Raw genomic sequence first — 12,876 nt, forward strand, 5'->3', positions numbered from 1 at the left:
TGTTTGATAGAAAAGAAATTATCTAAATTTGTATAGTATATTAAATAACATGGCTTAACTTGACAAATTGGTGGGTTACATAAACTTGGTTAAAGTTATAATTTTGGTAAGATTGGAGAGTGCCCTTGTCTTATATTGGGCTTTAAGTTAAGCTTAACTATGATATCAAACAATTAAAAATGTTCATATATAATTCCCTATCTTGATATTACTAACTTATCAAACACGTCCTAAGTGTATAAGGGCACCCGCAACGCTGTGCCGTTGCGGTTCCTATGCCGTTCCGGCGGAACGGTTCGCGCGGCACGCGTTGCAGGCCTCGTTCCGTCGCCATTCCGTTCCATGCCGTTCCCATACCGTGCACGTTCCGTTCCGGAGGAACGCGGAACGAAACGTTCCGCCACGCGCTGAGGCGACGTGGCGGCCTCCCATTCGACGCGTGAAGCCACTCGCTGCCCCGCGAGTGGGCTTCGTCCCGGTGACGCAATAATTCAATTTTTTTAAAAAAAATCGAATTTAATAAATTTTTTTTTTTGCAACGGTAATGTGACCGTTTTTTATATCCGTTTTGTATTTTATTTTTTTTTTATTTTTTATTTATTATTTACTCTATAAATACTCCTATTTCATACTCATTTCAATCACAAACACACATCTATTTCTCTCTATTTCCACCCTATTTTCATCTCAAATCAACCCTGCTTTCCTTCTTCCAAATTTAATCAAACTAATGGATCCTTTTGAACAAATGCGTCAAATATTACAACAATCACTTGAAGAAGATCGACGACGGGAGGCCGAAGAAGCCGCGCCGCCCCAACGACGCTCCCGTACGTACATCCATCGTAACCGGGAGGGAAGCCGCTGCAAGGTTAGTACGCGACTACTTCTGCGATAACCCGGTTTGGGGAGATACGTACTTCCGTCGCCGTTTCCGCATGGGGAAACCTTTATTTCTCCACATCGCGAATACTTTGGCAGCCCGGGAAGAGTTCTTCCAGGAAGGGTACGACGCGGTCGGCCGTCCCAGCCACACGACCCTGCAGAAATGTACTGCAGCAATCCGCCAGCTTGCGACTGGAGAAACGGCGACATGTTCGACGAATACCTCCACATCGGAGACAGCACTGGGCGAATGTGCTTGCTCAAATTCTGCAAAGGCGTCCGGGAAGCCTTCACCGACGAATTTCTCTGGAGGCCAAGCACGACCGATTGTCAGTTCTTGCTCGACATTCACGAAACAGTGCACGGATTCCCCGGGATGCTCGGCAGCGTCGATTGCATGCACTGGCAATGGAAGAATTGCCGGTGGCGTGGAAGGGGTCCTACACGAGCGGCCACAAAGGCACCCACCCAACCGTTATACTTGAGGCCGTTGCCGAATACCGCCTTTGGATCTGGCACGCGTACTTCGGGGTCCCCGGGTCGAACAACGACGTAAACGTGCTCCACCAGTCCGACCTCTTGACCGAAGTTTTGGATGGTAAAGCGCTGGCCATCAACTTCGTCGCCAACAACCGGCTTTATAAAATGGGGTACTATCTCGCCGATGGCATCTACCCGAAGTGGCCTACCTTCGTGAAGACATGCAGTGGGTCTGCGAACCCAAAGCAGGCTCTTTTTGCGCAGAAGCAGGAGGCTGCTCGCAAGGATGTGGAGAGGGCGTTCGGGGTTCTCCAAGCGCGCTTCAATATCATCAAAGCCCCGGCTCGTACGTGGTTCATGGAAAACATGGTCGACATCATGTATACGTGCATAATCTTGCACAACATGATTGTCCAAGACGAAGGACCCGAGGCGGGAAATTGGTTCGACGACGAATCCCCGGAAGCTCAACCGCAAGTAGTCCGCCTCGAAGTGGAGTGCATCCGTCTATACAAGAACGATTATCTATTCGTGCAAGGACACGCGACTCTAGTGCCCACACCCAACTCCAACAGGATCTAATTGAGCACATTTGGGAAATTTTGGCGGATGAAATTATTAAAATTGTGTACTTTTATTTTTTTAGAATTTTAATTGTGTGCTTTTTATTTTTTTAGGATTTTAATTGTGTGCTTTTTATTTTTCTAAAAGTTTAATTTTTTTTAATGTTGGTGTTTTTTAATAAAGTGTGTTTATTTAAATTGAATTGGGTTGGAAAATAAAAAAATGAAATTGAATGAATAGTAATTTAAGGAACGGTTAAGGAACGGAGGGTTGCAGGTTCCGTTCCTTAGTTAAGGAATGGAGTAAAAAGTACAGTGAGGCCCTCAAATAGTGGTTTAAGGAACGGTATAGGAACAACGTTGTGGATGTCTAATCATGTGTAGGAGTAGTTATTTGTTGTAACTTGAAATTGTAAAAATTATTTATAATAAAATAAATGCAACGTGAACGACTATAATTATTTTGTTCGATAATAGCACTAAGAACCATTTTTATAATTTAGAATTTATTTAATAATAAAAGAAATGGATGTGAAATATATTATTATTTCGTTGTATATAACACTAAAAAATTAAGTATATATGCATGTATTCATCTTTATAACATAGAATTATAAAATTATTTAATAATAAAATAATTTGATGTGAATGACTATGATTATTTTGTTTGATGGTAACACAAAGAATTAAGTATATATGCATGTACTCATTTTTATAAATTATCAATAATAAATAATTGGATATGAATGACTATGAATAAAGTTTTAGTAATAACATGAAGAAATTAATTATACATGCAAGTAGTTGTTTTTATAACTTAAAATTTAAGAATTGTTTATTAATAGTAATAACTAGATGCGAATATATTAGTAGTGTTTCTTGGATAATAACACTAAGAAATTATGTATATAATTATGTAGTCATTTTTATAACTTGAAATTTTAAAAATTATAATAATAAAATAATTGGATGTGAAGACTATGATTATTTCGTTTGATGTTAGCACAAAGAAATCAAGTATATATGCATGTATTTAATTCATATTTTGAAATTAAAAAATGACTTAATAATAAAATAATTGGATGTGAATGACTATGATTAAATTGTTGGATTATGACACTTAGAAATTATGTATATAGGCATATAGTCGTTTGTAAATTAAAATTTATTATTTAATAATAAAAATTAGATACAAAATACTAATATTTTTTATTTGGATGATTAACACTAAAAATTACGTATACATAATGATGCAGTCTTTTTTATTAGTAGAAAAAATTATGCAATTAATGTATGTTTCTATGGAACTGATTACTAAATCCTTCATAAATGGGTAAATATAGATTACGGAAAACTTAATTTTCCTAAATGAGCATTGAAGGCTAATTATGTAATACGTTAAATTAAGTAATTATCATAACTTTATTATAAATGTAAAATACCTAAAACATCCAATTTTGTTTATACAAATTTTGTTAATTTATCACTACTCATTTCATTATTACGATACCATGCCGCACTAAATTTTTATAATTATGATTGGGTGACATATCACATTGCATTCTATTTCTAGCGACTTCGATGCATAATATTCAAAAGCCCATTGTTGGAGTTTCGAGTGCATAGTGAATAATTTTTTCAGAGACTAATTAATTAATATATATACTTTATGCTAGTATTCCAAAAATAAATAATGTAGAAGAGATAACAAAGTAATCTGTGTTTACTACTAATAATAATATTAACACACAGACACTCGCTCACTCACAATCGTGGAGAAATAATGAGGTTTTCCACTTTGATTATGTATGAAAGGGTCAAGTAGCAAAGAACGATCTCATCGTTGGTTTATGAGAACATGAAAACTCTATTAAATTCGGCTTTTTAGAGCTATTGTTGATCTCACGGTGTGACAACTTCGCTCCAAATCGTTGAGGTTGTTGTTTACTTTCGTTTTTCGTCTATCGTCCTTTGCTTGCGACGATTGGCACACTGCATCTGTCTTTAGAAGACGGTGAATACCTTACTTATTGCATTTGTCTCCATAAATTTTGTTTATAAGAGAGTATGGTGTGATATGATGACACTCACTCTCACTCACTCACTTTGAAGAGACCAAGACAGAAAAGTGGAAGGTTCTAAGCTCACTTTTGTCTCGTGGGATATCACCATTCCATCTGAATTTCACAATAATTCTTGTCCTCTTTTGCTCGAGATAAGATGTCACTCCCAATTTATCAATTTGTATAATAATTGGAACGGGACAAAATAGTGGTTGTCTTTTCCCATTTAATTCATGCACCAATTAACTCCAATTTCTGGGGAAAATAATATAACAAACAAAGTTCTTAAAACTTGGTATACTACAACTAGTAAAGTAAAGGAAGAAGAAAATAATTAAACCTAACCATCTTGCACAAGCTCAAATTTTATACATGGAAAATAAGACGTCGATAAAAAAATTATAAATCCATTACCGTTATTCGTTCCATAGATATTACTATTAACCCTATATTTCAGGTCCCAAAAATGAACAAAAAATATGTTTAACTAATATTCTATATTTCTAATGGACATATATAGGAGTCCACAAATGTGTTCAATATCTAAATTTGGATGATTGAGGTCCATCTAATTTACTCTACTATTTATAATAACCCCAAGTGAAATTCTTAGGGTAGTCACATTCTTCACACACATCAATTTATAGCCGTAAATGTTAGAAATAGCACAATATCTTTCAAAAATGGGAATCCAAAATGAAAAAGATGTGAAGAAGTTAGTGTGGAAATTAATGAAATAAAAGGGGAACAAGAAAAGTAGAAGGTATGATGAAACAGTGGTGGAGATAAAGGATCGATCACTATCATGTTAGTTTATATTTAAATCTTTATTACATGAGGACATTTTGGTGGCACCACAGTACTTTTTATGGAGAGGGACCTTGAAATTGATAATTTGTTTGTCGTTTTTGTTTTGGTAATTAACCAAGCTATTCACTGGCGGGCCGCAACCCCAATAATAAGTGGGACAGTTGATCCAAAGATTTAAGGCTGCTTTATATCTAATAAAATGGTTAGGAGATCGATTATCTATTCAGGAATGAGTCCACTCGACCACACTCCTTAAGTTTTATTTGTCATTTTTGTACAAAAATAAATGTGCATAAATTCCATATACTACTTCATTATCTTGTGTTTTATCAATCTATGACCAAACGTCTTATTTTAATTTGATAGTACAAGTTTAAAAGTGTACAACAAAAGTAAAATAAAAAAATATAAAAATTTATAAATCTTACTTTTAAAAGTATAGTAAAATAAGTTAATGAAATATGACAATTCATTTATTATACGTAACTAACAAAAAAATATTTAACTCTAAATATCTCAAAATAGCACTAGGATAGGCGAAGATAGTATTATTCAAAATGATTAATACTATTGAAATATTATTTGCATTAATTTTTTTGTTTATATATTTTTTGTTTAGTTATTATAAGTACAATAAAATGTACTAATCTATGCAAATCCTTTTTGTTTAATCACTGTGCCAAAGTTAGTAAAATATTTTATAGAATATTTTTTTCTTTGATAATATTCATAGATGCAACATATGCAAATCTTTTAATGGGAACACTTGGCACTCATGCTACGGCACTTGATAGTAGCAAAAACTCAAATTCGATAGAAGAGCTCGACGCCTCCCTCTACCACACTAAAATTAAACAAAATCTCCAATTTATAAAAGAGACGCTGATTTAGCCAATCTTGCAAAAAAAAAAGTATATATACGACTAGAGAAAGGCCATTCTTAGTCTGAGAAATTAGTTCAACAGAATGAAAACCGGGGAAAGCAAAAGGCAAGTTTCACAAAATGGCATTATATGCTTCTAAGTTGTATCCTTAGTTGATCTTCGCCCTTGAGAAGTCCATTTCTGGGTGCTGCAAAATAAACAATTTTTCAGTTAGTAAAAAGGTCGAGAGAACAAAACAAAGTCACAAGGGCCGGCTTGCAACACAATGGTCACCTCAGCCATGAACTTCTTCAACAACTCCTGCTTCTGCATCTCATCACTTGTTGGGAGGCCCATTTGCTTCTGACGTTGGTCAAACTGAAGAAGGAATTTCAGGATGGGAAACAGTCAAATCACACATTCTAAGGAGATCTTAGACAGACAAATGAGAGGAGTAAGGAAACACAACAAAAAAAACCAAACAAAAAAATGATCCCCACAGGCATTCAGCAATTATGAAAAATCAAGAGGAGATTTGAGATCTCATGTGCCACAAACAGAGTTGCCCTCCATTTAATTTGAAAGGAAGCATAGGGATGCTCTTTCCCCAATAAGATGTTCTTCCTCAATCTCCATCATCAATTTCATTGTCTTAATTTTCAAACTTAATGCAATAACTGCTTTAGCTTTATAGTAATAGTCTTGAGAGTTGCTTACTTTTCTTTCTGTTCTTATTCATACTAGTAGTACTATACTTTTTCATAAAAGGTTGCATCTAAGAAGTCTTATTCATCAGTAGGCCAGAGTGAAATAAGTGTACCATGGACTGAAGAATTTAAATTATATCAGAGCAGAGATAACTAATCAAGCAAAGACATAGGCCTTTGGACAGATGCAAGCACCAACAATGCAATTAGATTTAACATCGACTACATACACCAAAGAACCAGGAGAAAGGGATCAAGGGAATTGCTTGAGTCTTACCATCATTTTTTCCACAGTAGAACGAGTCTCCGGATCCAGATCACCCAATTTGCTATTTTCTGGTTCTACCTTCTGAGTATCAATTTCTGGCTCACCCTTCGCCAAATACTTCCACCATTCCATGTGGTCTTGTTTGGTAAGGAGAATGGAGACAGTTTTTTGGTCCTCTGAACATTTGAATGATAAATTCAGCAATAACACATGGTTTCAATGAAAAAGGCTTAAAAAGCAGTAAAACGAAATGAAAACAACATTTTATATCTAATTGCATAGTGCAATAAACGTACCTAAACTCCAAAAACAGTCATCAACCTTGACAGAATTGAATAGTTCAGCCTGCGGATACAAATAACTTAGTGAGAACTTATATTACACTGACCAAAACAAAAGGTATCATATACAATGGAAATAGCAGAGGTCCCATGTGGATGCATTAAGACAAAGAAAGAGTCTTACACACTTACATCAATGACTGGTGGCTGACCTTTGACCCCAACTTTCAGATGTTTCTTCTTGATTTCACACACAATAAATCTTGATTTCGTTCCAGATGGCACAGGAACATAAATGTTAACCTCTTGTAGAGACTGACCCCAAGAGTACGTATCCATATCAAGGCCATTCAACTTGTTAGGAGCTGCTTAGAGATGATTGCCAGTTAAAACATATTCAATCAACAACAATATAGTCATCTGAATATCATAAGTGGCAAAGAGGGAATAAAAAGTTCAAATTTCAAGCACCCAAACAGAAGAGTACACATCATCATATTGTAACACTAAAACATCGTGTACTGAATTTGCTAAAAAACTGAAACATGTGGCATTATTAAAATGCTTGACAACTCTAGTCAGCAATCATCCCAATATTTTTTCTAGATTTAGAAAGCAAGATACAATGGATCCAATGAACCCAAAGTTCAGCTTGTCTCGCATCACAATTAGTATACTTTCTGACCCTGCGATCAGTACAGAATTGTACTATACACCAACAACTAAAAGTGTCTCTTTTAACATCTTCATAGAAAATAAAGATTCAGACGAAAAAAAATCCCAGTTTCTTGTTTTAGAATTTAGATACAGGGATAATGCAACCCACAAACAAGATTCAATTTCAATACTACAAAGCAGCAAAAAAAATTTAGTACGCAAATAAGGCACATATTTTTTCAATCCAATGAATTCTCAGAAGTATGAACGCCAAACTCATAATTCCATAAAACACTACATCTAATTCAATAAGATATAAAGATCAATGAGGCATACCACGAGGCCCCTTAGCCTCTTCTTCAGGTTTACTTTGTGCTTCCTTATTCACCACAGCCTCCTCTTTCACCTTCACAATCTCTTCCTTCTTCACCGGGGCAGGGGCCGGCGCCGCCTTTCTCTCCGCAGCCTTCTTCTCTGCTTCCTTCTTTTTCCTCTCCTCCCCTTCCAACTTATCCTTCCATCCTCACCACCGCATTGACATCCCTCGTCAGCGAATCGCTCTTGAACAGATCGCTCTCCCTAGCGACGAACTCAAACGCCTTTTCAAGAAAACCCAACGGATCAGAGGGGTCGAGGGCAGCGCTAAAAGGCTTCGCCACCGAAGACGACGACGGCTTCTTGTGATCTTGCTCTTCGTATTCGGAGAGAATCGCCATTGATTAACTGGTTGCTGGAGAAAAAAAAAGGAGCTTTAGGGTTTTTGATGAAGTTGAACAGTCGTTTAGGGATTTTAGAGAGATAATTGATTATGATTGATACATTGTGTGTAGTTTATATAGACCATCGAGGAGAGAATTCCAGAAGACCTTGTATATGGTAACAATTGCAAGGAGGTCCTTGAAGTTTTATAGAATTACATTGAATCCAATTCGGTGAATTTTTTCAAGGAATCGTAGATTAATTAGCAAGATATATATTGGAAAGATTCAATCTTTTAGTCAACAAAAATAGTGAATGGTAATATTTCATTCATCACGCTTTCCATCTAATAAAATTTCCTATAATCTAAAACATAGTAATAGTTGGCTATTTCACAATATTATGTCATATCTTTATAACCTCTTTAAATTTCAAAATTATACTAATTTACTAGTAACGATAGCCACTAAATTATTCAGATTGGTGAATACTAGTTAGTAATTAATTAATCATTAATTCATACATTCCACTAATCATTCCATGCCATATTTTATTATAAAACTAATATATAAAAATAGAACCCACATTCCACATAACTTTATTACAACTCACTTTTTTACATTTCATTTCTTAAAACTCGTGTCCGGTCAAAGTGAGACAAATTATCTGGGACGGAGGGAGTAAAACATAGTATATGACTATTTTACAATATTATTTCATAATCTTTATAAACTTTTTCAAATTCCAAAATTATTACTTTCTCTTTTGTCTAGCTTTACTTGTCACTAGTTTCTTTTAAGCTCATCCGTCAATATTTATCACACTTACTTTAGATTATTTTTGTTATGGATCTCACATTCCACAAATTCATTTTTTTATTTTATAAAATTAGTATTGTTAAATATAAAACTATAATTCACAATCACTTTTTTTTTTACTCATTTTCTATTAGATATTTTTTAAAAACAAAGTGTTAGTCAAAAGTGTGATATTTAATGGTGAATTGGGGGAATACAACCAAGTAACAATAGCGTATTCAGATTTGTTTAGCCATATCTCGGAGTAAAAATTTCTGGACTTTTCCGGTAGATGTCTTGGCAGCTCCGGCAAGAACACCACCAACCTGGGCACCATGAAAAGCGACATCCTCTTCTTGCAGAATTCCTTATCTCCTTCTCTGATGGCTTCTCGTTAGCTTCTTCAAGCTCACGAACGCACATGGCGTTTCACCCAGTACACACACGGTCGTGCCACCACAGCCGCCTCATGCACGGCAGAGTGACTGTAGAGAACGGCCTCCACTTCAATGCTGCTAATATTCTCTCCGCCGCATATGATGATATCTTTGGACTATCCTTCACTTCCAAGTTGTTAGAAAAGATAATTGTAGAAAGATTGTTGTATGATTCATTGAATATGATACCCAACACCCATGTATTTATAGGGGTGTTGGGGACTCTTGAGATACAACAATAAATGTGCATGGAACAAGACTACTATTGGAACCTAAATCATTATATGTTATTCATTGGAACTCTTGAGCTTATCTTGGAACTCTTGATGCTCATTAACTAACACTCCCCTCAAGTTAAGTAACGGGATTTCCGATACTTAACTTGGTAAGAGCTTCTGAGAAAACTTTTGCTCCAACTGCTTTTGTCAAAATATCTGCAAGCTGATCTTTGGATCGAACAAATGGGAAATCAACAATCTCTGCCTCGATTTTCTCTTTGATGAAGTGTCTGTCTACTTCAACATGTTTTGTTCGATCATGTTGGACTGGATTTTCTGCAATGCTGATCGCGGCTTTATTATCACAAAACAATCGACATGGTTTTTGTGATAGAAAACTCAATTCTTCCATCAATCCTCTAAGCCATAGCAACTCTGTCAAACCATTTCGAATTCCTCTGAATTCCGCCTCTGCGCTTGACAACGATACGACCTTCTGTTTCTTGCTCTTCCAGTGACTAAGTTTCCTCCAACAAATGTAAAGTACCCAGAAGTGGATTTCTATCTATTGGGTTTCCAGCCCAGTCGGCATCTGTATAACCATGAATCTCCAAATGTCCATTCTTCTTGAACATAATTCCATGATCAAAGGTTCCTTTGAGGTATCGGACAACTCTTAATGCTGCTTCAAGGTGGTCGTCTTGAGGTCGGTGCATGAACTGACTTATCACACTTACTGCATATGCGATAATCTGGTCTAGTGTGTGACAAGTAGATTAATTTTCCTACTAACCTTTGATATCTCTCTCGGTCGGCTAGTTGGGCTCCCTCAGTTATTTGGAGACCATGGTTTATGGCGATTGGTGTGTCTGCAGGCCTACATTCCAACATGCCAGATTCTGCTAGAAGATCCAAAGTGTATTTTATCTGATTGATAAAGATCCCTTCCTTTGATCTTAGGACTTCAACTCCCAGAAAATACTTGAGTGCCCCCAAATCCTTCATTTCGAATTCCGTCGCCAAATTCTTCTTAAGTTGCTCTATTTCTTCAACATCGTCCCCTGTGATGATCATATCATCGACATAGATTATTAAGCACGTGATTTTATCCCCTCTCTTCTTCAAGAATAAAGTGTGATCTGCATTACTTTGGTGATAGTCGTACTTTTTCATAGCTTCTGTAAATCTCCCGAACCAAGCTCTCGGAGACTGTTTTAACCCATACAATGTTTTCTTCAATTGGCAGACTTCTCCATCTTCAAAGTCATCCTCGAAACCAGGCGGAGCTTCCATGTAAACTTCCTTCTTGAGTTCACCATGTAAGAATGCATTAGTCACATCAAACTGGTGTAAGGGCCAGTCTTTGTTTGCTGCAATAGAGAGCAACACTCGAACTGTATTCATTTTTGCCACTGGTGAGAATGTTTCAGAGTAGTCCACCCCATAGGTCTGAGTGTATCCTTTAGCTACAAGACGGGCCTTGTATCTCTCGATAGTTCCGTCTGACCTTCGTTTGATCGTAAAGACCCATCTGCAGCCAACAGTACGTTTTCCTTTTGGCAGTTGACATTTTTCCAAGTCTTGTTTCTCTCCAAGGCTTTTAATTCGACCATCATCGCTTCTCTCCAGTGTTTGATTTTCAGGGCTTCTCTAACTGTCTGTGGGATTTCTTCTTCTCCATATAGAGCTGCTGCCCATGCTCTGGCCAGTTTTGTCAGTTTGCTTTTGCCACACTACCCACCGATATCTTGACTGTCTTCCGCCGGTCTTTTCCGGAGAATATCTTTTGGGTGGAATTCCCCGAGTACTCCGAGGTGGCAAAATATACTGTCTAGTATCTTCGTCAATGATCTCTCTCTCTTCATCTTCTGCAACTATATTGTCAGTAGTAACAGTAACAGAGTTCTCAATAGAATTATTTACCTCGGATATCGTCGGGGAGATGTTGGGGCGACAATTTGTTCCCGCAGGTTGATTTGTGTTTAAGACCTGCTCGGCGACAGAAGTAGTTGGCTCGGGTTGACCTTCATTGGGGTTATGATCATGGGACATAGGCATCCAGCTTAGCATGTCAACATTCGATACCTTGTTTATTTCCCTCTCCCCCTGACTGGGAAGCTGGGTGTTGTAAAGAATTCTGTTTCTAGGAATTACAGTTCATCCGTGTGAAAACCTGTCGGTTTTGTGGGTCGTAGCATCTATATCCCTTCTGATTGATCCATACCCAATGAAAACACATTTAATCGCACAAGGGGCTAATTTCGTTCGCTCATGTTTCGGACATGAACAAACACGGAGCATCCAAAAATTCGAGGTTCAAGAGATAAGGCTAGAGGGACACTGGTTAAGGTAGATAAAATTTGAAGTGGGGTTTTGAGATTAAGGATTCTAGTAGGGAGACGATTTATGAGGTATACTGACGTAGCAATTGCTTCGGGCCAAAAATATTTTGGGACCTTTGAATCAAAAAGAAGTGCCCTAGTCATTTCTAGAATAATTCAGTTTTTGCGTTCAGCTACCCCATTTTGTTCAGGCGTGTAGGCACAAGAAGTTTGGTGAATCAGACCTTTCTCAATGCAAAAATTTTTCATTTTTGTGTTGACAAACTCCCCCCATTATCTGATCGAAGGATTTTTATTTTTGTTTGAAACTGAGTGAGGATCATGGCATAAAATTCAGAAAAATTTAGAGAAGACATCAGATTTGTTTTTCAAAAAATACACCCATGTCATGCGAGTGCAATCATCAATGAATGAGACAAAGTATTTCAAACCGTTCCCCCTGAAATTGGACAAGGACCCCACACATCCGAATGTATCAAAGAAAAAACTGAGGCAACTCTAGTGTTGCTGATTTTAAAAGATTGTCTGTGGCTTTTAGCCAAAACACAGTTTCACACTCAAAAAAAGAGTTTTTCACAAGATGCGGAAATAGAAGTTTTAAATAACTAGAGGACGGATGCCCTAACCGCCTATGCCATAACCATGTTCCCGTTCTGAAGATCCATGAGCCAACATTGCTCTGCCAGTTTGAGCTATCTCGTCCACATAGTATAACCCGCGGCGTTCAGTGCCACGCCCAATAATCGTCCCCGTCGGATATCCTGAAGAAAACAAAATTTAGGATGCATCAGAAGAGTGCAATTGAG

The 12,876-nt window shown here is 36.9% G+C and overlaps 1 pseudogene; it reads right to left on the reverse strand.

Annotated features, from left to right (window-relative positions):
- Window positions 1-5,603: 5,603 nt before the first annotated feature.
- Window positions 5,604-8,372, reverse strand: LOC121790709 (annotated as a pseudogene).
- Window positions 8,373-12,876: the final 4,504 nt, after the last annotated feature.

Source organism: Salvia splendens, unplaced genomic scaffold, assembly GCF_004379255.2.
Source record: "Salvia splendens isolate huo1 unplaced genomic scaffold, SspV2 ctg594, whole genome shotgun sequence".
Classification (NCBI taxonomy): Eukaryota; Viridiplantae; Streptophyta; class Magnoliopsida; order Lamiales; family Lamiaceae; genus Salvia; species Salvia splendens.